A 23,080-nucleotide genomic window follows, 5' to 3' on the forward strand; every position below is an offset into this window, starting at 1 on the left:
ACTTGTAAAACTAATTTGAATGCTAAACTTAAATCTCATTTTAAAATTATAATAATGAAGGAGATTAGGGATTATATATATATATATATATATATATATATATATATTATATAAAATAAAGTATAAAATAAAATTTAATAACATTTATAAAATTTAATTAACTTCTATAATAAATTTTATAATTTAATTCTTAGTCCTTTCCTTTTTCCATACTACTAGTTATATATATTATATAGTATATAATATATAAAGAGAGTCTAGAGATATGGAGACTTAAATTTACTTTAAAAAAAAACTTTTAGTTGATTAGACAATTTTTTTGTAATTTTCAGAGCAAAGGCACAACTTTTAAAAACTAATAGCCTAAAATCAGGTGAAAACATAAGTTTCAGCGTATTTAAATCAAAACTCCCAAACTAATAATCATTCACGCGGGCCAAAAATCGCGCCAAACTAAAATTCTTTCATGCAGGAAAATGCATTCACCGCTATTCTTATATTTATCCAGATTGTTCCTTCGATTCATGACAAGTTGGAGTGATTAAATGAGAGACAAGATTATTACATCCTCTTTATCAGGTACATTTCATCTATGTTATATCCTCTTATGGTTTTCTCAGGGTTTTGCACAAATTTTCTTACTGTTTTGCATGAACTTGAATCAACCATCTTCTGATCAATATTGATATATCAAACTTTATTAGCAATAATTTTTAATTGCCTATCGCTTGGGTGAAAGCCCACCGACAATTCCTCAGGCTGCTAGTTATGCCAAACAAAAAATTTGGTTTGTGTCCCTGATTTCTCGTCTTTGAAATCTGTATTACCCTAACCAACGCTTGACAGAGAGCTGTTGTTTCGTCAGAGTAAGCATCTAGAAGTCTTCCATTTGTGAGTGGGATTTCCCCCCGCAGCTTGCAAAATTACTATCCCTAAATGTGAATGTCAACTAATATGCTTTCTGTAAGGTTCTCATTTTTTACAGTTGCCAGCTAAGGCATGATCCCCATGAGAATGATACCTGTCTTGCTCAATAATTGTTAATTCATTTCTTGCGTTATAAAAGGTGCAGCAGAAAAAAGAATCAAATAAAAGATTTAAGAGTAAGAGAGGAAAAAGAATAAATAGTACGAGAAGAGAAGAGAAGAGAAATATTTGTGTCATGACAAGATGGAAGCAAATTGGAGCAGAAAGCCCATGGGGGAGACATTGTTGTGCCTGCTGGTAATGGCGGAAAATCTCTCCAAGCCCAGGAAAGCCTTGCTGAAGGTAATATTCATTATTCTGAGTGTGTGTCGAACTGTAGATAGTAGAGTATATCCATCAAATTGGTGCTTTAATTAATTTGCAGAATCAATCGTAAAATTCTGGTGTAAATAAAGAGAAGGTGTATCAGGACAGTTTATTGTATGATAAATTAGATAGAAGGTGAACCAAGTAAGCTTTTCTTTCTATCATCTTCTCTATGGAATTCACTAATATAAATCATCTAATCATCTGTGAATTTATTGAAATATGCAGATGTTTTGAACAAGTGAAATATTTAAAAAAGTTAGTCACCAAATTTTATTGTATAATACTTACAGCTTGGACAAGAAGATTAAACCTACCCCAGCTTTGAAAACTATGCCAATGTCAAATCATTTCCAAAATGTTTAACAAGTTGTGAATTAGTAGTTTTATTACTGGCAGCATAGGAAGGAAATGGTAGATCAAGTTCATGACCTATTTACCACTTTATGGCCTATGATCATCCAGATTGGAGGGCATTCACCAGATGGAAGACTGTAGATGATAAACAAAAATTTGAATTTTTATAGCATGTTGCAATGAAATTTACAGACTTTAGATTGCCCCGTTATTTTAAGCTTATTTTGTATTTTTTCATTTTTTCTAAAACACTTAGGATAGATTTCTAGGAGATATTCAAAATAGAAGCAAATATGAACACTTGCTAGATTATTGAACTTTGCAGTAACGATGTGAAATGACAATTGGTTGGTCATGAGTCTTTTAATCGTGCTAAGCATTTTAGCAGACATTGTTCAAAATTTCTCTTGAGAGAATGACTTTGTTCATAAATTTTAGTCAGATGATGAATTTTTTTATCGGTTCTTGATTGTTTTAGATTCCTGAAAGTGGATCATTTCTGAAATGATGGTACTTGATTCCATATGGGGCTCTCCAGCTCTCCAAATTTGCATTAGAGGTGTGTGAAATCAAAGCTTTATGAAGCTTTTACAATTTCTTGCAAGTTTCCTGTTACTTCAGTCATATTTTTCAACGGTACATGAAATAAAAAATGAAGATTTTATAGAGAAGTTTCAAGATGCATAGTTTTCTTGTATATTAAAATAGCTACAAAATGATTTTTAGCAGAGGATTTTAAATCAAATTGGCAAAATTATCATGGAAGAAATCTGATTCTAAATCCAGACTCGACATTCTAAACACAAAATAAGATTCCCGTGTGTCAAGAAGTCCAAATCCAAATTCAGCATATCCTCCTTCAATTCAGAATATAGCCACATGCCTTCAGAATATAGCCACAGGCCCTCTCTTTGGAAAACTGTTTATCATGAAAATACTTTACTATTATTCATGATTTTGATCCAATGTGTTCTTCTTTGTCCTCAAGGATTGATTGTATTTTGTTCTCTTATAGCTTTTCATCTATCAAAGGAAAATAGTAGTGAAAATTTTCTTTCTCTTTGGGAGCAGATTGCAGGATGGAAGGAAAGCCCTTAAAATTGTGCTATACCTGTTTACTGTCTGTAATGGTCTTTGTATGTTTCAAACTTTGTATCTTTCAAAGAATGTCAATGACAAAAGTGTTTAAGTATTGTATATACAGATTTTGAATATTTTATATACAGATTTCAAGATTTCAAGATTCAATGAATATATATGATTTCAAGATTCAATGAATATCTATGACGACAATGTTTGAATTTTTTATACAGATTTCAAGATTCAATGCACACGAAGACAATCAGCCAAAACAGAGTGTTGACCCTAAAACCTTCCAAACCTATCGGCTTATACTTGCACCCTGTCCTGGTGCAAGCACTAGTTATCATTCAATTCTTGTTTTTTGATATATTGGTTCGTGAGACTTGTAAGAAATTAATGGGATATTTTGGCATTTGTATAAAGCTCCTATACTGATTGAAAACTTGTGTAAGATCTCTTTTGAAATTTATGGATGAGCACGTAATCCTTAGATCTACTTGACAAGGCAATTCAGACATGTTAGAAATAATTTCCCCTGAAACTGCTTTTTCCAAAACGATTTCCATTTCTATCGTGACCTTCTATACTTGCTTGGTTCTTCAGTGCTCTATTAAGAGAACTTAGAGCATTCTATTTATGGTCCTAAATTTTTTCTCAAATTTGAGATGCAATAACAATCTCTGATGCAAGTTCATTTCCATATCTATGCCCTAGTTGTAGAGGTTTTTTTCTCTCTCATGTTGTGCCCTAGTTTACAGATTTTATTGTCACATTTTCAATATCCCATTTGGGGATATTACATGCCATCAAACCTTCTTGTGTTGCCTATAGGTAGAAATCATTATCTTGTCGGGTAAGAATTCCAGTGTTGACCTTCTTTGTAAAAGTTGTGGTTGGTTTTGGCTACCTTATTGCATCTCCTCAATTTGTTTTAAGTTCTCTTCCCCTACTTTCATATCACATAAGTGTTGTTAATCTTTATCACTGTCCCCATTGTTTATTTATAGTTTTTAAAATTGAATTTTTGCACTAAGTTGCATCAACCAAATCAACCAGTTTCCAACTGTGATGTTGTTAGTGTATCAGGGTTATCTCCTTTAATAGTTGAAACATTTATGTACTCAACTCAAAAGATGTTAAGCCCTATTTTGTTAACAGATAATGCTACATTAATCTTCTCTTCTACACGTGTGACCCTAATATTTTCTAGACCACAATTATGTATGCAACACACTCTATCTGGAAATTATCAAACTATAACTTATCCTGCTTTTAATTATTTGTACAAAGACACCCACTTCATTATTGATTTCACACTAGATCTTAAATGCTTAACCACCAAAAGACACATCCACAAGGGCCATCACACTTTTAAAACATTTTTCAAACAAAAGCATAACACCTGTCATAGGAACAAGATTATGCTCTCTCAAATTGAAGGCATTCAATCCTCAGAAACGTTTAGGTCACACTATGTATATTTTCCACAAGGTTCAGACTAATTAGCAAATGTTGAAAAAATTATTTATTTTTGTCTTATGATTTCCTTTTTGAGCACTATATTAAGCATATAATAAAAAAATAGTTCACATTTTCAATTTTCTCATATTTTATGAAAACTCGGCAATATTTATCTGTCTTCTTTTTACCAATTTAAACAGGGGTAAATACTTCTCATTTACACTTTTTCTTTGCCATGCATCAACAATTATACAATCCTTTTGTTTACTTCTTTGAAATTTGTTAACAGCACAATAAAATGTGCCCAAGAACTATTTGTTTCTTTTATTCCAATCTACCACAAATCATGTATATCAAGTAAATTCAAGCCTCAAAGCTGAACCCAAAACCAATGGGTAGAAAACTCACTGCCCAGCCCAACTCCACCATTCATGCAGGCTATTTCAAATAGGATTCTATGCATCTAAAAATTTGTTCCACCCACTTCAAAATTTGATCTCTATTGACTTTAGAATCACAAAGCCTTTAACTAATTCCTTCATATTATTTAATTCCATCTCAGTTCTTCAGAAGAACAATCAAACCAATACACTGGAGAATACAAACAAAGAATGAATTTTCCCTTGTATAAGAATGTGAAATGAATGACCATCCATCATGGAGACAATCTGTAAAGGCTCCTTCCTCTGTCGCACCCTAAGCCACAAGCAACGGATACAACCTTTCAGCATCCCAGTAGACAATACTTGCAAGAGGATATCTTTTTTTCAAATTAGACGATCTCTTCAAACCTGCACCAACATTCCAACATGATCATCAAAAGTAATACTTTGCAACTTGAGAAGAAAATCTGATATCATATGTTTTTTCATTATGTTTTTAACTAGAACTTCATACCTTTTATTAAGCAGACAATAGTTGATCCACTTATCAAATGCCTCGGCCCATATGTTTAGGGGGCAGCTTGACTATAAATGGTCAAGTCCATTATTATTGGAAAGGCTAAGAATAACAACATTCTCATGCTTTAATGGCGATAATGCCCTTCCTAGCTTGTAATGAAAGGTAGCATCTGTCTTTGATTGGACTGACAATTGGTAGACAGTAATATCGGAGATGTAATTATGAACGTTGGGTGTAGATTGTGTCCCACACTCAACTCTCTTCACCAGAGTTTCTTTTCTCAATTCTCCACCCTTTCTCTCACTTGTAGCTCCTTTACTCTCTTTGTTAAATCATCACTTCTTTTATATGTGGTTTTCACCTGCAAGAAGAGAGTTTTTTTTAGGGTAGATATCTCCAAATATTGTGAAATATGTAAGTGCAGTAATAGTTCAGATATGGTGTTTTATTCATCTTTCAAAAATTACATTATATCACTCATGGTCTATAATTAGAATGTTGGGGAGCTCAAGAAGAATAAATGTACTTTCTACCATCCTCTAATAGATCAAAAAACATGATGCAAAATATTGATTATAAAAAGCCTTGCACAATCATATTCTATAACTATAGTGATAATATAGACATCTCTTTAATATCCCTATAAAACTTTAGATATCTCTTTAATATTCTATAACAAAAGATTTTTAAATAATAATAAAAATATTAATAGGATCACCTGCTTGATAAAATAGAATAGCCCTTCAGTTTGACTCTTGATACAATTGCAATAGTTTTTTGACAGAATGACAAAAAACCCACAGGAATCCGAGTACTACTCCCAGTACAAAAATCCCATAGGAATCCCAATAGCACAGGCTAATCTCCCACAAAAAAGTAGCAAAGACAAAAGAAAGTCAAACTTTCTTTTTTGGCAGATTCACGAAAACATAGTGATTTTTCTCCAAATTTTTTGTTGTTTTTGACTACAAACTATGCAGATCATGAAAAGATCAAATGGTGAAATTTTCAAAAAATCCATGATTTTTTAGATCTTTTGAAAATTATTCAACTGTACATTTTTGTGGGAGGATAGCCATGTCCATTTTAAAAAACTTCTTTGATAAAATGTCGATGCACATGGGATTCAGCATACTGGAGTTACTAAAAACCATTGAAGGATGTCTACCATATCTAGCGCATTATGTTTATTCTATTTAGGGCAAAGAAGCACGCATGCATTTGTTTACATCAATCATAATGTCATGTTTAATTCAGCTATGGTGTCTGATCCATCCAAGGGCACTTCAAAAAGGTTTTCAGTTCCTGTTGTTCAGGAATTAGCATCTCAGAACCTTCAAAGCCTCCCTCAAAGGTATATTAGATCAAAGAAAGAGCACCCAAATGACTTCTTTCTTCATCAAATTTACATCCCCATAATTGATGTGGAAATGTTTTTTAGTGATTTGGAGCGCTGTAGGCAAAAGGAAATAGAAAAATTGCATATTGCATGTGAGCAATGGGGATTTTTCCAAGTGGGAACCTTCAAAATTGATTATAAATTAAATGTTAGACTAATATTGTTTTTCTTCTGAATTCTCTTACTTTGTTCGGAGGTATGTATGTCCTTATGACAAGCTACAAATCATGGGATTCCTTTGTCTATGATGGAAAGAATGAAGAAAATTGTAAGGGAATTTGTTCAACTACCTTTGGAAGAAAAGCTCAAGCATGAAATGCAAGATGCTGAAGGCCATGATCAGCTCTTTGTAGCCTTTGATGATCAAACACTAGACTGGGCAGATATATTGTTCTTGACAACTCTCCCCATAGAGAACAGAAACATGAAGTTTGGCGAAACGTGCCAGTAGGCTTCAGATAACTAAATATTTATTAATGCACGCAGCACTCATAACGTCCTGAGATCGTGTCCAATTTATGTATGATGAAGAATCTAGTTATTGTCATGTTGATCGTGTTTAATTTTACATGATACACATATGGTGCTCCATAATTTAAATGGCATACTCAACTAGTCATAGCATCTAGGCAATTATAATTACTAACTTTCTCATAATATTGTTTCTGATTTTTCTTTTGAAGTGGGTAGTGTACACTCATAAGATACAAATTTATGCTCACCTCCCAGTTTTTCAGATCTCTATATGTAACATTTTTGGAAAGAGATTTTTTTAGGTAAAATCTCTAGAGTATGGCAATTGTTATTTAGTCCCTCCCTAAACTATTTCAGATGCGCTGGAATTGCTATCCGAACTACCATTGTTTATTAGCTGTCCTGTTGTATCTACATATTCTCAATTATCAGTATGGGTTTTCTTACCCTTCTCTATTCTATTTTCTCTTTTTTTTTATAGAGCCTTTGTTATGCGTTTGCTTCTTGATGCAGCTCAAATCAAGAGGCGAGAGACCAATCTGTAACATACACAACAAATAACCAACATAAATGATGAGAAATTTAGATACAAGAATCTGAATAGATTAGATGTGTTATGATCATTTCATTGAACCACTACCAAAAACTACACAACAAAAAAGAAATAGAAATCATCTCCAGAGCCTTCAAGCCTTGACCTCTGTTTCATCCTTCGACCTGATGCAGAGCATCAACGTGGCAAAGGAAAATTAAATTTGAATCATAAATTTCCCTTTCTTGGTGCATTAGGGATTTGAATGACCATGTGGGAAGAATATTGTAAGTTGACTAAATATGTAATGGTTTGGTCAGTTACATATGAAAGAGGGGGTTAGCTTTTAAGTTATATTGATTTTGTGTTGGGGTGCCTTCTCAAGGCTTTGCGTAGCATTTTTGGGGTTTTGGTTGTATAAGATTTTGGGGTGAAGTTTTGTTTTGGGGGATTTTTGTGTAGGTTTTCTCTGATAGAAGAAAAATATCAGATATGGGTTCTTGCAACCCACTACTCATGAAACATGGGTCAATAAGTTTGGCTCAAAAACTACACAGTCAAATCTTGATAGCAATATTACAATTTGTCTTCTTGTTAAAAATATCTCCTATTATCAAGTCATTGCTTGCTGTTAAAAACACCACTCTTGTAGGTCTGTGAGAGACCAAATCAGACAAACTGCTCTAAAGTGAAGCCAATAAGCTCACTATTTTGTAATGCAAATCTGTTTTGTATTTCAATAAGAATTTCTGAATATTGCTGCATAATTTTGTTCTCAATTGCCTTCTATTTTTCTATTATATATTTCAGATTTGTATGTGTGTTTAGAGTGTTGATTGAAGCAGGTGAGATGAGCATTTCAAACCACTGCCTATCTCTATTCTTAGACCGTTCTGTAAAACAAAAATTAAAAAACTTCAGTGATCCACAAGATGAAAGAATCCACCATCTAGCAGATTTTTAGATCATGTAATGAAATAAAGCTTATATGACCTAGAATTTTGTTGCCACCAAATATGGTATCTAGTAGTTGTTCAACCCCCTCTCTTTTATTCTTCGGCAATTGCTTACTTCAGATATTGTCATCCTTCTCATTGTACTCATATTCCATCTGATCTTCAATAGTTATAAGGGAATATTAATAAAGATCAGCAACTTCAAAGATGAGATTGATGTCTAGATCCTCAAGCAATCCAATTGTTAGGCCTTGCATTTATCTTCTTTATAGTTTTGCAGGTTCCAATCTACTTGGGCTTCAATTTATTGTAGGTACCTTTAGGATGCCTTTCCTTGCGTAGATGAACCATGACCAATTTCTCTCTTGAAAGACTTTTTCTCTTTGATGCGAATCAACTCTCATCTTACATTGTTCATTCATCAACTGCAATTCATATCTAACTCCCTGATGCATCTCTTGGAAATAATTTTAAAAATCTATAGTTTCTCAGTTTTTTTGTGAGCTTACTGGAAAATCAATGAAGTCCATAACTCCCTCAGGATTTGCTCCACATGCAACATGAGATGCATACTTACTGGTAAGTCTATTAATGTTGGGATTATGGGTAAATTTAGCTTGAGGAACCACCAAATCCCTTTGTCGAGGATTATTCCCATCTAAACACCTCAATAAGTTACTCAGTCTCCTATTTACGACCTCTGTTTGACTATCGATTTGGGGATTGTGCGTTGAACTGAATTGCAACTACTATTCAACTTTTTCCACAAAACTCTCCAATAGTAGCTTAAGAATTCAATGTCCCTATTAGTAGTTATAATTTTTGGAAGACCATATAAACACACAATTTCTTTAAAGAAAAATTGGGCCACTTGACTGGCATCATTAGTCTTCTTACAAGATGTTTAATAGAAAAAACATGTGAATTTTGAAAAACACATTTTAACCACTATTTGACCTACGTTGATATTTTAAGCCATGTTTCTTTTTTATTTTTCTATGAAAGTATGAAAACTAATGATAAAAAATATCAATGAAAATGTCTTTGAACAAAAGACATTGAATATCATAATTGCCAATTTTTTTTATTGAGGTTGGTTCATTTTGTTTCTAATTTTATTGATTAGTTTGAAAAATGGCTAAAAGCGTTAAGCTGCGTTGACATCCTTTACTCATCTAAGTTGCAACTTTGCATGCAATCTCTTTATCTAGTCTTTGAAATCACATTATGTGTCATTTTGAAGTAGTCTTTAATCCTTTCAATCTTGTTTGCATCTAATTGCTGGTCTGTATTTTAGCCTGTAGGAAGTTCTTGTTTGTGATTTTAGATAAATATACATTCACTTACAATTCATAATTTCTATATAATATTTCATGTGAGATACAACTGTTACTAGTCCAGTTTATGCATATTGGGAAATAATATAGTCAGTTATTGATTTCATCTATATAGAACCCCAAGGAAGATCTGTATAGCATTGACATTTTTATATCTTGTCTATAGTTTGGTGCCTTTAGTTTGGTTTAGTGTTTAGGTCTATTTTAGATCTTAAGGAGCTCCACCTCACAATTTGAAGAGAGCTTTATGCTCACACATTGTTATGGTTTGTCTTGTCTCTAAAATGCTTACAAGCTGAAAGGCGATTGGCAATAAAAGCTAATTCATAACCAATTACACTACTAGTCATGAGGTATGTCATATTATTGCATATAGCATGGATACATAATCATATTATTGTGGAGTTATTTTGTGTGCAAAAATAAGCTAGAAAACCATTATGAATATGTGTGTCTAGTACCAAAGAAAATATCCAAGATCATTGATATTTATAAATAACTTGCTAGAGAGGGAGCACCTGTAGCAAAATCAAAGAGATGTGGTAAGCCAGTAGTTTTCTAATAACCATCTGATAGACTCTCATGTAAGAATTAATGAAATAATCTGAGATAGCAATACACAAATGCTTTCTGAGAAGCAGATGTCTCATCTAAGTCATAATAGGTCATTAGGTTGGTACAAGATCTAATAGCATTGCAAATATTTAGGCTTATAGGTGGGCATTATGAAATATTGCATTTTGTGAGGAGTCCGTGGGAGTTTTTGTTAAATTTAGAACTTGAGTATGATAAATGTAACAATCAGAAATTTAAAAGCACAAGAATAATCAGTGCAAGATATTTATCCTGGGAAAACTTGCCAGCCCGAGGAAAAAAATTAACCACACTCAAAATAGTTCCTTTATTGAAAATCGGGAGATTCAATACAAAGCTTCACAATCTTATATGGAAGAATGACTTCTTCAACTGACTGTTATTAACTTATTACATAATAGTCACTAGGAGTATGTCCTTATAGGACTAGACATCTACAATGCATATTCTTCTCCTTTTCGAATCACAAAGCACATATATAAAAATAATCACAAGATAATAATACTCAGAATGTTATATCCCTAAGTGATGTCTTTACAATACTATCTCTGACCTGGAAGCTACATAGAATCACAATGATTAAATGATATCAATCACTTGACACCCAAAATCATTATCGGATACTTCAGATGCAACAACCAAAAGAATTAGGTGCTAGCTAAACACAACCCCATGTTACAGGAAGGGTTGATGGTAGTTAGACTTTCCATTTTGCATTTCACTGAACATACAAGCTACATGTCACTATGAACTGGCGATGCTTAATCTTCCTCTATAAATGACATGAATGTTAGTGACAATGAATGGCATGAACAGTAGTGATAATGAATGACATGAATGGTAGAAAACATCCAATGCCACAAATATGATAACCACCAAAACATGTGATTACATTTGCATCATAAGCATGGAAACATATATGTGCTGGCAACAATAACTCAATTGCACCATAATCTTAACCATGGCAGGCAAAAACAAGGATGAAAGATATGAGAAAGATGAACGCTGAATGCAATACATCATCATGTCTCCAATAACATGATTGAAGAGTCACAGAGGATAATAGGAACACACAGTATATCCTTTATTGGTCACAAAACATGATATCATGGTTCAGCATAACCATTTCAGTTAACATTGAATTGAATGCACAATCCACAAATGAACAGGCTCAATTAGTAATTCAGGAGAAGTAATGTCTCTCAATAAACTCAACCAGAACAAGTATGCATGAGAGCTCATAATGCTACCAAACATTAAGAGTTTTGCATATCTATATAGCACATACTTTAAGGAACTTGTCCAATTGTAAACATTATTAATTAAAAAATTGGTTTGTATTCTAATGCTGAAGTTCTGAGATTTAATGTTTGCAGACATCATTAGTTAAAATTAGGTAGAGAATGAGTCGGAGTTAAAAAAATGGAACAAAAAATATTAGTATCTTTATAGTAAAGAAATCAAGACACAAAGACTGCTGTAACATCTAAAACTCTATGAATATAATAAAATAAAATAAAACACTAATTATGGAATTGAAAACTGAATTACAGCTAACTTTGAATTTCCTAGGAGAAGCATATGAATATTTTTATTATTAATGTTGGCTCCCCTCACATCCTTACATAATCCAAAACTTCAAGGTTCAAACTCTTACCTAAATTCAAAGAAGGATTATGAACCAAAAGATGGTAGAGAGGCCCAAATTATTTCCTTCAACAGTAATCACCGAGTTCTTAGGAGAACTTTTTGGACTGAATATGGAGCTTATCTCTGAAATCTTGGCATGAGTTGGGAAAATCCCTACTCAAAGGCCTATGTGTGAGTGAATCTGCAAGGAAGATTCACAGTGGATAACCGTCCCCTAAACTCCCCATTTGGAGTAAATACTCATAGAGGATAATCTGCTCCTAGGCTTCCCACTGGGAGTAAAGCTTGATCATTTTTGATAGTAGCTGTCCAATCTCAACACAAACTAATAATCTGGAAAAACTGAATTGTTCAATTCATTTGTGATGCTACTGATTGCCAAGCAAAAGCATAAGCAGTACCTCTAAAATCTCTTGATTCTAGTATTTTTAAGATCTCTTGGTCTTCCTTCTCCATTGCATGGGTTTAGGCAGATTTTGCAGCCCTTATTTTATAGAACAATTTTCAACTTTTTGTGACAGTCTTTGTATGCACGATGATAGCAGCTGTGTAGCTTGTATTAAAGAATGAGTAGTTTATAAAAGATTTGATATACTCTATTTTTAGTTTTATTTTTGATGAATTGAGTTGAAGCTTTTATGTAAGAAGGTTGTAGTAAACGAAGAAAAAATTGATCCTTTTGTTTTCTAATGACTCCAAAAAGGGAGAGCATAGTTGTGTATTGTGTGTAAAGTTGTAAACAAGTCTGCTGTCCAAAGTTATTTTGAGTTTAGTTGTAAAGAAATATAAGCTCTTTGTTGACTTCATATTAATAAAACATATTTTTCTGTTCATGACTGTTATTAAAAAAATTTCACATTCCTCTGCGGGCTTTTACTTCAAGATTTTAAGACAATTGGTGTTGGAAACTTGTATGCCTCCTCTTTTCTGGCTACTCAAGGTCTCCAGGCCATAAACTTGCCTGAGTTTTCTAATATTTAAACATGTTTTTTAATCTCAAACATTCTATAGAAGAGCCTCCAACATGTAACTGGCCTCAACCACATGAGTGAAATATTCAGGTCTGCTTTGATTTAGCAATTATTTGCACAGTAAGAAATATGATGACCACATGCACTGAGCATTCTGACTAACTATAGAGGCAGTTATAAAGAGTATGAGAAATTGCAGTTGATATGATGGATAAAGGCTGTCTTCCGTTAATGTGTTTTTTTTGGCTTCTTAACTTCATTTCCATTAAGACAGTGTTGTATTGCACTAGTCTCATTTTCAACATTTCCCTCTTTCTACATTTACACATTTGATGTCTAATTTTTATAGACTCATGAATATGATTACATCATATATTTCAAACAAAATATACAAAGCCTGATTAATTCAGAGAATCCTTAAATGAATTCTTTTCATTAGGATCTTGATGATCCAATCTTGATTGCAGCAATCAGATAGTTTATTAGAGGGCCCGAGGCATTCAATCAATGTCTTCATCATTATAATCAGATTAATATGGAACCTTGATAGGTTCCTCAATCCCATCAATGCAACAATCAATATTTAAACCATGTAACAAGGTATATTTCTGGTTCTTGAATTCAACCAAACCCTTTACTCACTTAGGTACAATCACAATATTCACAATTGTTCTTTAACAACATAACTCCTTAGCCTTCAAACAAAGCAACAATGGTTCACATAAGGTCACAATCTACATGCGTACCCAAATCCTGATTCAAAATGTTATGACTGATTCCATATTGAGGTTGGGTTTATCCCTCTTACCATGCTGGCCCACCATGCCTTACTTCCACTCTCCAATAGTCCTGCTTACCCATCCTTAGGTATTCCATTTATGATTAATCCAATCTGAATCCATATTCTTTGTCCTACAACCGTAGTATTTGTTCCTGCCTTATTTCAATTGTTAGTTCTTCTCAAAACATTGGTTCTTGTCACATCTTGTTTCTTGCATTAGTCTTTTACAAGCATCCTTATTTGAAATGATATCCACTAGTTCTAATGACCTTTCATTCATGGGAATATGTGCTTCACTAAAATCAGTCATAAAAGAAACTATGCTCAACACTTGTGACTGCAGTACAATAGGCCCATCTGTTCTTCCACATTTAGTCAAGTCTCAATATCAATCCACTTTCATTCAATTTAAAATTCAAACATATTTCTTTTTTTTAGGCAACCTATTATCCCATGACACCATACCAATCAAGGTAACGGGACTGTAGCATTAAAGCAATGAACATTACTATGACTGTTAATACTATGATAGTAAAAAATATTCTTTCAAAGCCCATCTACCAAGATACATAAAAGAATCCTTTGACTACCATGTTAGAGGAAAGCATGAATTTGTTTTCTATCTTGTCCCCTATATATACATTCCATTGATCAAAACAAAATAGATTACTGTTTTTGTTGAAACTGTCATTGCTAAAGGTGAATGGCAGTTTGCATGAACAAAAATTGAACCCTAATACAAATCTTTCATCTATGAATTGGTGAGGGTTAATCACATTCCCTTAAATGTTTCCCAATCATTGTTTTAGTTCATATCATAACAATAAGAAACAAGAATTTGTTAGTACTGTTGTCAGCCCACAGGAATTTACTGTTACACCCGATAGGGCTTTAATTTTCTCACATGCTTGAACCTTTTGATACTGAACCTTTTGCACAATGGAGAGTCGTGTTTACTTTCAAATAGTCAGGAAGCATAAATTTTTACTGGTTAAAACTTGAGATAATATCGAACCCTTGTGAGCAACTCTGTTACAGAGGGTTTCAAAATAGTTTTGTGAAATTACATGTATTCTCATGCTATGATCAACGGCTAACGCTATGAAATTTTTATTAAGTTGTGCACTTAGGTTCATTTATCATCTTTCATTATCAAGTTCACTCCTATGTAGTTAGATTTCAATTTTGATGTACTTCGGTCATTGTTTCTAATTGGGTGTATTATTGAGCTATGCTTAATTTTTTCCTTTTGTCATTTTAATTAAATATATTTATTAGATAGCCCAGTGTTATGGTTCGTTAGAAATAGGATTGAAAAATTTAAATGATGGGACGCTTAGAAGTTACTTTAAGGGATTAAATCCACCTCTGAATTTCTATACTACTCTGATTATGTATTCTGGTAACAATGATAATATTGTCTTTGATAGATGGAATGAAGCCATGCAGCCCGAGTTGCCAATTAGAGAAGTGCTTGAAAGTGTAAAACTCCAAAAGATGAGATGAGAATTAGTAATAGTTTGAATTATGCCATTTTAGATTATTATCCTTATCAGAGTTTGACAAGCCTTTTTGAACAATAATGAATATGATGGCTAAGCTAAGTAATACATTCATTTTAATGATTATTTGAAATTTGATAGAGTTCTCAAACCTCCATGGGTTCCCAGAGAAGGTTATCAAGACCTTGTTAGAGCCCAACAACCATTTCTCGGCCTTCATTATTTTCCTCTCTGCCTGAGAAAATGGTATAGTTTTGGAAACAATAATAGACTACATTGTTGTGCTATAGATAGTGAAACCAAGGAGGGACAATATGACTCCAAAAGCAACATCAAGCTTCTCCAATAGATAATTCTCATTACCATCACTTTTAGAAATCTCTCTTCTTAATTTGGCAAGTTCGATTATCATTTTTAATATAATGTTTTGTGAAGTTGTGTAATGATCCCATCTTTTAGCAGTTGACCAAGTGTGTGTGCGTTAGCCTTGTTCTACATGGTCCCGAGGGCTAACGAAGGGTTTAATGGGATCTTGAAGTGTTTTGGCCTAGTCATTTCCAGTTTGGGCCAAAACGAAGTTGATTTACTCAGTTTCAGGCATACTTACTATCTTTAGTAAGTCGGCAGGACACAGTGCAGGTCAATTTTGGTGATTGGATTCGATACTCCTCGGTGAGAGCTTTCCGATTAGCTATCACTCGCATTATTCGGAGTCTGATTGCTAATACATTTTAATGCCTGAAGTTTTATTAAAGTAACGTCTAATTTAATTGTAAAATATTAAAGTGTTACTTTAATATTTATTTTATGGTGATGTGTACCCAAGGGAGACATAAGGGGTATTTTAATATATATTTTATATTACACATCTTTTATCCCACATTGCCCATATGAGTTGAGCAGACCCGTGGGAATAGAATAAAAGGAAGCATTTGTGGCTTCATTAGAAAGGTTGAATATGGGAAGAAATTGGTATGTGAGTTGCAGCTCAGTTCTTGGCATTTGAGGACGTCTATCCTCTCTTGTAACATTCTAGACGTCATTCCCTTGGGGTTTGGCCTTTGGAATTCTTTGTTTTTGGCTTCATTATCAGGCAGTTTAGTTGCATTTCCGGCTACAGGCAGATTTGGTATTTTGCTCATATCTTCTTCACTACTTGTCCGACGCTTATGCCGCTTTGAGGGAATGGTATTACGAAAGTAGTGGACTGATTGAAGGACAAAGTATTGCAGCAGCAAGTTCGTAAGCATGGGCTGGAGTATTATGACAATATTGCTGAAGTAATTAGTGAGTTGATAAATTTGCCATGTATTTGGTTTTATGAATTCTGAAAATAACATTTTATTAGCAGCAGTTAATTTCCACTTTGCATATTATTGTAGTTCCTTTCTTGTTTATGTTGTATGATACCAATTCCATGCATGAAACACAACAAACAAATAAACGTTTGATTTTCGGAGTTATAAGGGGTTTTAAGAAGTTGAATGCAAACTGTTTGACATAATTCCTTTCAGCAATTTGGTTTAGTTTTTTGGGACATCCAGGGGTGCTCATTACAGTGGTATCAGAGCTATAAGTCCTGCCATCCTGTGGAGGTCTTATAGGGAATTTGGAATAGCCGGATAGAGGGAAAAAGTGTTTGACGAAATGTCAAAACACTAAAATCAGAAATAAATAAAAAACACAGGCTAAGCATTTATGTTTGAGCATGCGACAGGGGTCTTATAATTTCCGCGATACCAGAGCAAGACAAAATAGGATTTCAGACTTGCAAAGCAAACAGTCTAGTACATCCGTGCAGGGGGACATTGAATCCAACCATACAGACACAGAGGAGATATTCTGTGATCAGGACAATAATATGGGTGATCGAGATGACAGGAATACAGGATTAGGCGGAGGCAGAAATGCTGGTCCAGATCAGGGGGAGGTACTGTTCAGACAGTTATTGGGTACATTAGAGAAGGGGCAACGTATGCAACATGAGCAGAATAGGCAAATGGATATGATGTTGCAGCTTATGGCTAGACAAATGGGCATCAACATTGATGATTTGTATGTTGCTCCAGAGCAGAAGGTAGTTGATTCCTCAGGTGGGATCGAGACACGTATAGAGCCAGCCAGTTATGATGTTGGTGATATGGGTATTTTGACAGAGTCTATAGAGACATGCGTGCAAAGTCAGGAGACCACATATGAAGCCTTGTCAGGGGATGATGATGTAGCAATAGTGGAATTAGGAGAATGCAAGGGAACTGTCATATCAACAACCACTTCTATGTCAGTTGAACCATCCAATGAGGAGTTTGGTAATAAGCATGCGGTTGTAGATTTGTGCTCTGATGATAGTACACTTGTTATTGCTAATGAGGTGAGCAATATAGTGACAGAGTCATATTATACTATCGATCAACAAAGTGTTAATGTTCACTCTTGGGATAGTACTATGTTCAACATGGATGCAACATTGTCTTATGACAATCTGATGTTTGAGGCTGATGTTAATCATTCACCTGAGTGGAGATGGGCTCAGTTTTCACTATCTACAAAGATTCAGTTTTGTGTTGCAGCAGTTGGGAGGAAGAGGTTTCAGAGATCTTCTATGGAGCCGTCTTCTGGTGACATCCAGACTTATACTTCATCAGCACAAGTTTTGGGAGCTAACTTGCAGGACATGTGGTTGGTCCTAATGATGCTCATTTGCAGTTTGTTTAATGTCTATATGGATATCACACATTACTTCAATTGGGATCCAGGTGGAGGTTGGAGTTCATTATGTTGCTTAATTGCTTGAGGACAAGCAATTTCAAGGAGGGCGGATTTGTAATGATCCCATCTTTTAGCAGTTGACCAAGTGTGTGTGCGTTAGCCTTGTTCTACATGGTCCCGAGGGCTAACGAAGGGTTTAATGGGATCTTGGAGTGTTTTGGCCTAGTCATTTCCAGTTTGGGCCAAAACGAAGTTGATTTACTCAGTTTCAAGCATACTTACTATCTTTAGTAAGTCGGCAGGACACAGTGCAGGTCAATTTTGGTGATTGGATTCGATACTCCTCGGTGAGAGCTTTCCGATGAGCTATCACTCGCATTATTCGGAGTCCGATTGCTAATACATTTTAATGCCTGAAGTTTTATTAAAGTAACGTCTAATTTAATTGTAAAATATTAAAGTGTTACTTTAATATTTATTTTATGGTGATGTGTACCCAAGGGAGACATAAGGGGTATTTTAATATATATTTTATATTACACATCTTTTATCCCACATTGCCCATATGAGTTGAGCAGACCCGTGGGAATAGAATAAAAGGAAGCATTTGTGGCTTCATTAGAAAGGTTGAATATGGGAAGAAATTGGTATGTGAGTTGCAGCTCAGTTCTTGGCATTTGAGGACGTCTATCCTCTCTTGTAACATTCTAGACGTCATTCCCTTGGGGTTTGGCCTTTGGAATTCTTTGTTTTTGGCTTCATTATCAGGCAGTTTAGTTGCATTTCCGGCTACAGGCAGATTTGGTATTTTGCTTATATCTTCTTCACTACTTGTCCGACGCTTATGCCGCTTTGAGGGAATGGTATTACGAAAGTAGTGGACTGATTGAAGGACAAAGTATTGCAGCAGCAAGTTCGTAAGCATGGGCTGGAGTATTATGACAATATTGCTGAAGTAATTAGTGAGTTGATAAATCTGCCATGTATTTGGTTTTATGAATTCTGAAAATAACATTTTATTAGCAGCAGTTCATTTCCACTTTGCATATTATTGTAGTTCCTTTCTTGTTTATGTTGTATGATACCAATTCCATGCATGAAACACAACAAACAAATAAACGTTTGATTTCCGGAGTTATAAGGGGTTTTAAGAAGTTGAATGCAAACTGTTTGACATAATTCCTTTCAGCAATTTGGTTTAGTTTTTTGGGACATCCAGGGGTGCCCATTACAAGTTGTCACAAAGTAAGTTGATATTATTTTGGTATAACTTTCTTTCTATATAAGATAATGGAGCTTATTGAAGATTTACACAATGTTAGAGTGCATGATCGATGGTTAACACTTTAGATCCACTTCAACTTGAATAGTTGCAAGTTAGTTATGTGTACTTTGTTGTTAACCCTTTTTACTGCTTCATCATAGGATTTCATTTGACTTGGGCATTAGGGGTATGGTAATTCTTTTAGTTTCAACAACTTTTTCCTTTTTGGAGTTTTCTATTTTTGGTTTGTTTACTATCCATGTTTCTTTCTTAGTCAAGAAAAGAAGATTTCATGAAATAGTACAAATGTATTTCCTTTCAATATGGATTTCAAATACTAAATGATGATTTATTAAATTTGGAGGATATGGACCTTGAACTTTAGAATTTAATTCAAGGACCTCTTTGTAAAGGTAATTCTTGAAAAATTCATTTCATTTCTTTTATTTCATGCTTTTATATCATAAATTTGGATTCCATAATTGCATGCTTTATGTATTATATATATAGATGCCCTGCTCTAGTTTATTATATAAGGCGTAAGCAATTATTGTGTTATCGAATTTGAAGATCCTAAAAAAAGAATGACTTTGGATGTTGTTGCAAAGCATCTAAGGGTTGTAAAAGGTAATTTTTCTATTTTGCACTCCAAAGCCTCTTGGATTGGATTGAGCTTGGAGTCATCAAAGCAATGAAACTCATTGACAGTAACCCTCTCAAATTTTTCTGATGTAGACATGAGATTAATAACATATCTCTTTAATGCTTACAATCTAGATACTTCGAAGTAAAGTTTTCTCATTGTAGGTGTCACATTCCTACAACATACAAAATGTTAGTGCTAAATTATTTTGGTTATCTGAAGTCAAACATTGGATGTAGTTCTAGTTTGTAGAGAAGAGTAAATGAAGTTGAAACTCTAGGGCCATTGTTCTTGTTCCCAAAAACATAGAAGGGAAAAAATCAGTTGTAAAGAGACTTGTTGTAGTCTTATAGATATAATTCATCTCATTAATTGAGCTAGGATTTACAAGTGACTTCAATAGTGCTTCATGCTACCAAGATTGCATAGAAGTTGCAGTGATCCCAGTCATGTTTCAATATTATTTCTACCATCAGTGTGGAAGGAGAGTCCATCAGTTTCATTATTTTTGCCAGGAACACAACAACTACAGCTTGATGCTAATATTGAACATATAATGAAAGAGACACATATTGGCGATGCAATCTTGCAAATGATACTAACTAGGTGTATTACAAGTATAGTAGATATTTGATATTCTTGATGATTTATATTACCGATTTAGTTATGAATTCTTCAAATATTTTAGAATGATGAAAATTACTTTCAGAATCATTACCCTATAGATAACTTAATGATAGTCTTGGAAAAATTGATTTAAACTAAGAAGAAATATGATTCCTAAAGTGGTAGTATATATGTTATTATAGCTTGTTCTCTTTGAAGAAATAAAATAAATTGAATGTTTTTTGATAAAGCATAAATTATTTCGATGTCCATTGGAGTTGAAAGCTTAATGTTTTTGATAAAGTAGTCGTACAAATTAAAATTGTGATAAGATAGGAGTTTTATTTATTTCCATCTCTTTTTACTTTTCCTTGTCCTCAATTCTCCATATAATATACTTCTAAATATGCACTTGAAAAGGGCTATATAACATATTCTATCTTGGATTAGCCTCTTATATGTTTTGGTGTTGTCTAACAAAGCTCTGGTTTGTTGGAATCTGCAGTTGTGGGATTCCCACATGCAAGATCTTGGCCTCTGTGATGGCGTGATAATGGTGATGGTCTTAATATGTTAGATGTTGATCTCACATTTGAATACTATGAAGATGTATTTGGTAGTTCACACAATCAGTCTGATTCACTATTTGAGGACACAAGTGCACCTTGCTCCAATATGGAGAGGGATATTTCTCTTGTTGAATTGAGTGGTCACGTTGACAATACTCTAGAGGTTTTTTTGTTAAGAATGTACCACTTTCTAGCATTTTTCTCTTGCAATTACATTTGGTGTATTCTCCTTTCTGAAATTACACACATAGGATAAGTTTTTATTCTATGATTACGAATATGGAGACCCATTGTTTGGCCAAATATGAAAAGGAGACTTTCTTGTAACCTATTAATGTTCTTTTGATAAATGAGTTACCACTGCTAGTGTCCAACACTCACGAGAAATCATAGTGACTACTTTACTCCCGTCTTGTTTATTGATTCTTCCTCTTCGAGTGACCACATGCTTGAGATTTTCAAAACACTTAAAAGTGGGTTTTACTGGGATACTAACTGCGTAGGCCTTTCTCTCTTCAACATCCAATACCTTCTCATGCACCACTCTCTCAGGAGACTCAGAAGTGCTCGCATTATCTTAAATAGAAATTTCAGTTGTGTCATTCTTGGACTCCTTGATAGTATCATTTACCAATAATTTGCCACATCTTACACCCCTTTGAGTTATTGCTTGTTTCGGGCTTAGAAGAATTCATAGTTAGTTTAACATTAGCTTTCAACAACTCTCCCTTCTTGTTCTCACCCTTACAGCCCTTTCGAGTAACCTCTTGTTTGGTAGATTTGGAAACATTGACAGTGACTTCCATAGGAACATCAGTTCTAATGTTTTTGATATCTTGAGAACCTTTAGTAACAATTGACTCTTTCTTCTACCCACCATGTCATCCTCTTTGATTAACAACAGGTACATCAAAAACATCCTCGAAGCTAGCATTGACCACCTTCTCCTTGTTGTGATTGCTCTTATGTCCCCTTCAAGTGACAACTTGTTTTAGGCATTGCAAAGAAGTTGATAGAGGTTCATTTGAGACACAAAAGGCATTAAATTTATCCTCTTCGTTGCTAGTTTTCAAATCCTCCTTATGCTCACCCTTACGACCCTTGTGAGTAACCACTCCTTTGGGAAATTCAGAAACCACAATGGCTTCAACAGGAACATTAGTTATAGTGTTCTTGGCCTCCTCAATACTATTAGTTACAAATAGCTCTCCCTTCTTGCTACCCTTTCATCCTCTTTGATTAATAGTAGGTTCATTTGGAACAGTAATCACATCAATCTTGTATTCTTTAGAGCTAGCATTCATCAGCTTCTCCTCGCATTTTTGTCCCCTTTGAGACAACTTTTTTCAGGGACTCCACAGAAGTTGAAGTGGGTTTAACTAAATTAAACTTGTCTTCTTTACTGCCAGTTTTCAACACCTCCTTCTGGTCACCCTTACAGCCCTTGTGAGTGACCACTCCTTTGGGAGATTCAGAAACATGCACAGTGGGTTCAACAGGAACATTAGGTACAATGTTTTTGGCCTCCACAACATTGTTGGCTACCACTAGCTCGCCCTTCCTCCCATCCTTCTGTCCTCTTTGATTAAGAGCAAATTCATCTAAAACATTTACCACATCAATCTTGTCTTCTTTAGAGCTAGCATTTGTTTGCATCTCCTCATTGTGGCTCGACTTTTGTCCCCTTCGAGTCACAATTTGTCTTGGGGACTTTAAAGAACTTGTAATAGGCTCAACTAAGACAAAAGTTACATCAATACTATCCTCTTCGCTACTAGTTTGCAACATCTCCTTCTTGTGCTCAGGCTTACAACCCTTTCAAGTGATCACTCGTTTGGGAGATCCAGAATCATTCATGATGGCTTCAATAGGAACACCAGTTACTATGTTCTTGGCCTCAATATTGTTTGTTACAATTAACTTTTCCTTCCTTCCACTCTTTTTTTCTCTTTGTTTCACTGTTGGTTCATCTGAAACATGAATAATATCAATCTTG

At 34.2% G+C, this 23,080-nt stretch overlaps 1 long non-coding RNA gene across 3 annotated transcripts; it reads left to right on the forward strand.

The window, feature by feature from the left end:
• Positions 1-426: 426 nt before the first annotated feature.
• LOC149566929 (uncharacterized) lies at positions 427-21,471 on the forward strand. 3 transcript variants are annotated; one of them, XR_016362315.1, is made up of 4 exons: positions 427-579; positions 1,067-1,269; positions 2,129-2,209; positions 2,964-3,242. It is a non-coding gene; the product is annotated as an uncharacterized LOC149566929 (long non-coding RNA). The 3 variants fall into 3 exon arrangements; XR_016362314.1 differs by lacking the exons at positions 2,129-2,209; positions 2,964-3,242 and adding an exon at positions 21,021-21,471; XR_016362313.1 differs by lacking the exon at positions 2,129-2,209.
• The last annotated feature ends 1,609 nt before the right edge of the window (positions 21,472-23,080 follow it).

The sequence above is a fragment of the Cupressus sempervirens genome, chromosome 3 (assembly GCF_028749045.1).
Source record: "Cupressus sempervirens isolate cs-2001-9-10 chromosome 3, ASM2874904v1, whole genome shotgun sequence".
In the NCBI taxonomy this organism is placed as follows: Eukaryota; Viridiplantae; Streptophyta; class Pinopsida; order Cupressales; family Cupressaceae; genus Cupressus; species Cupressus sempervirens.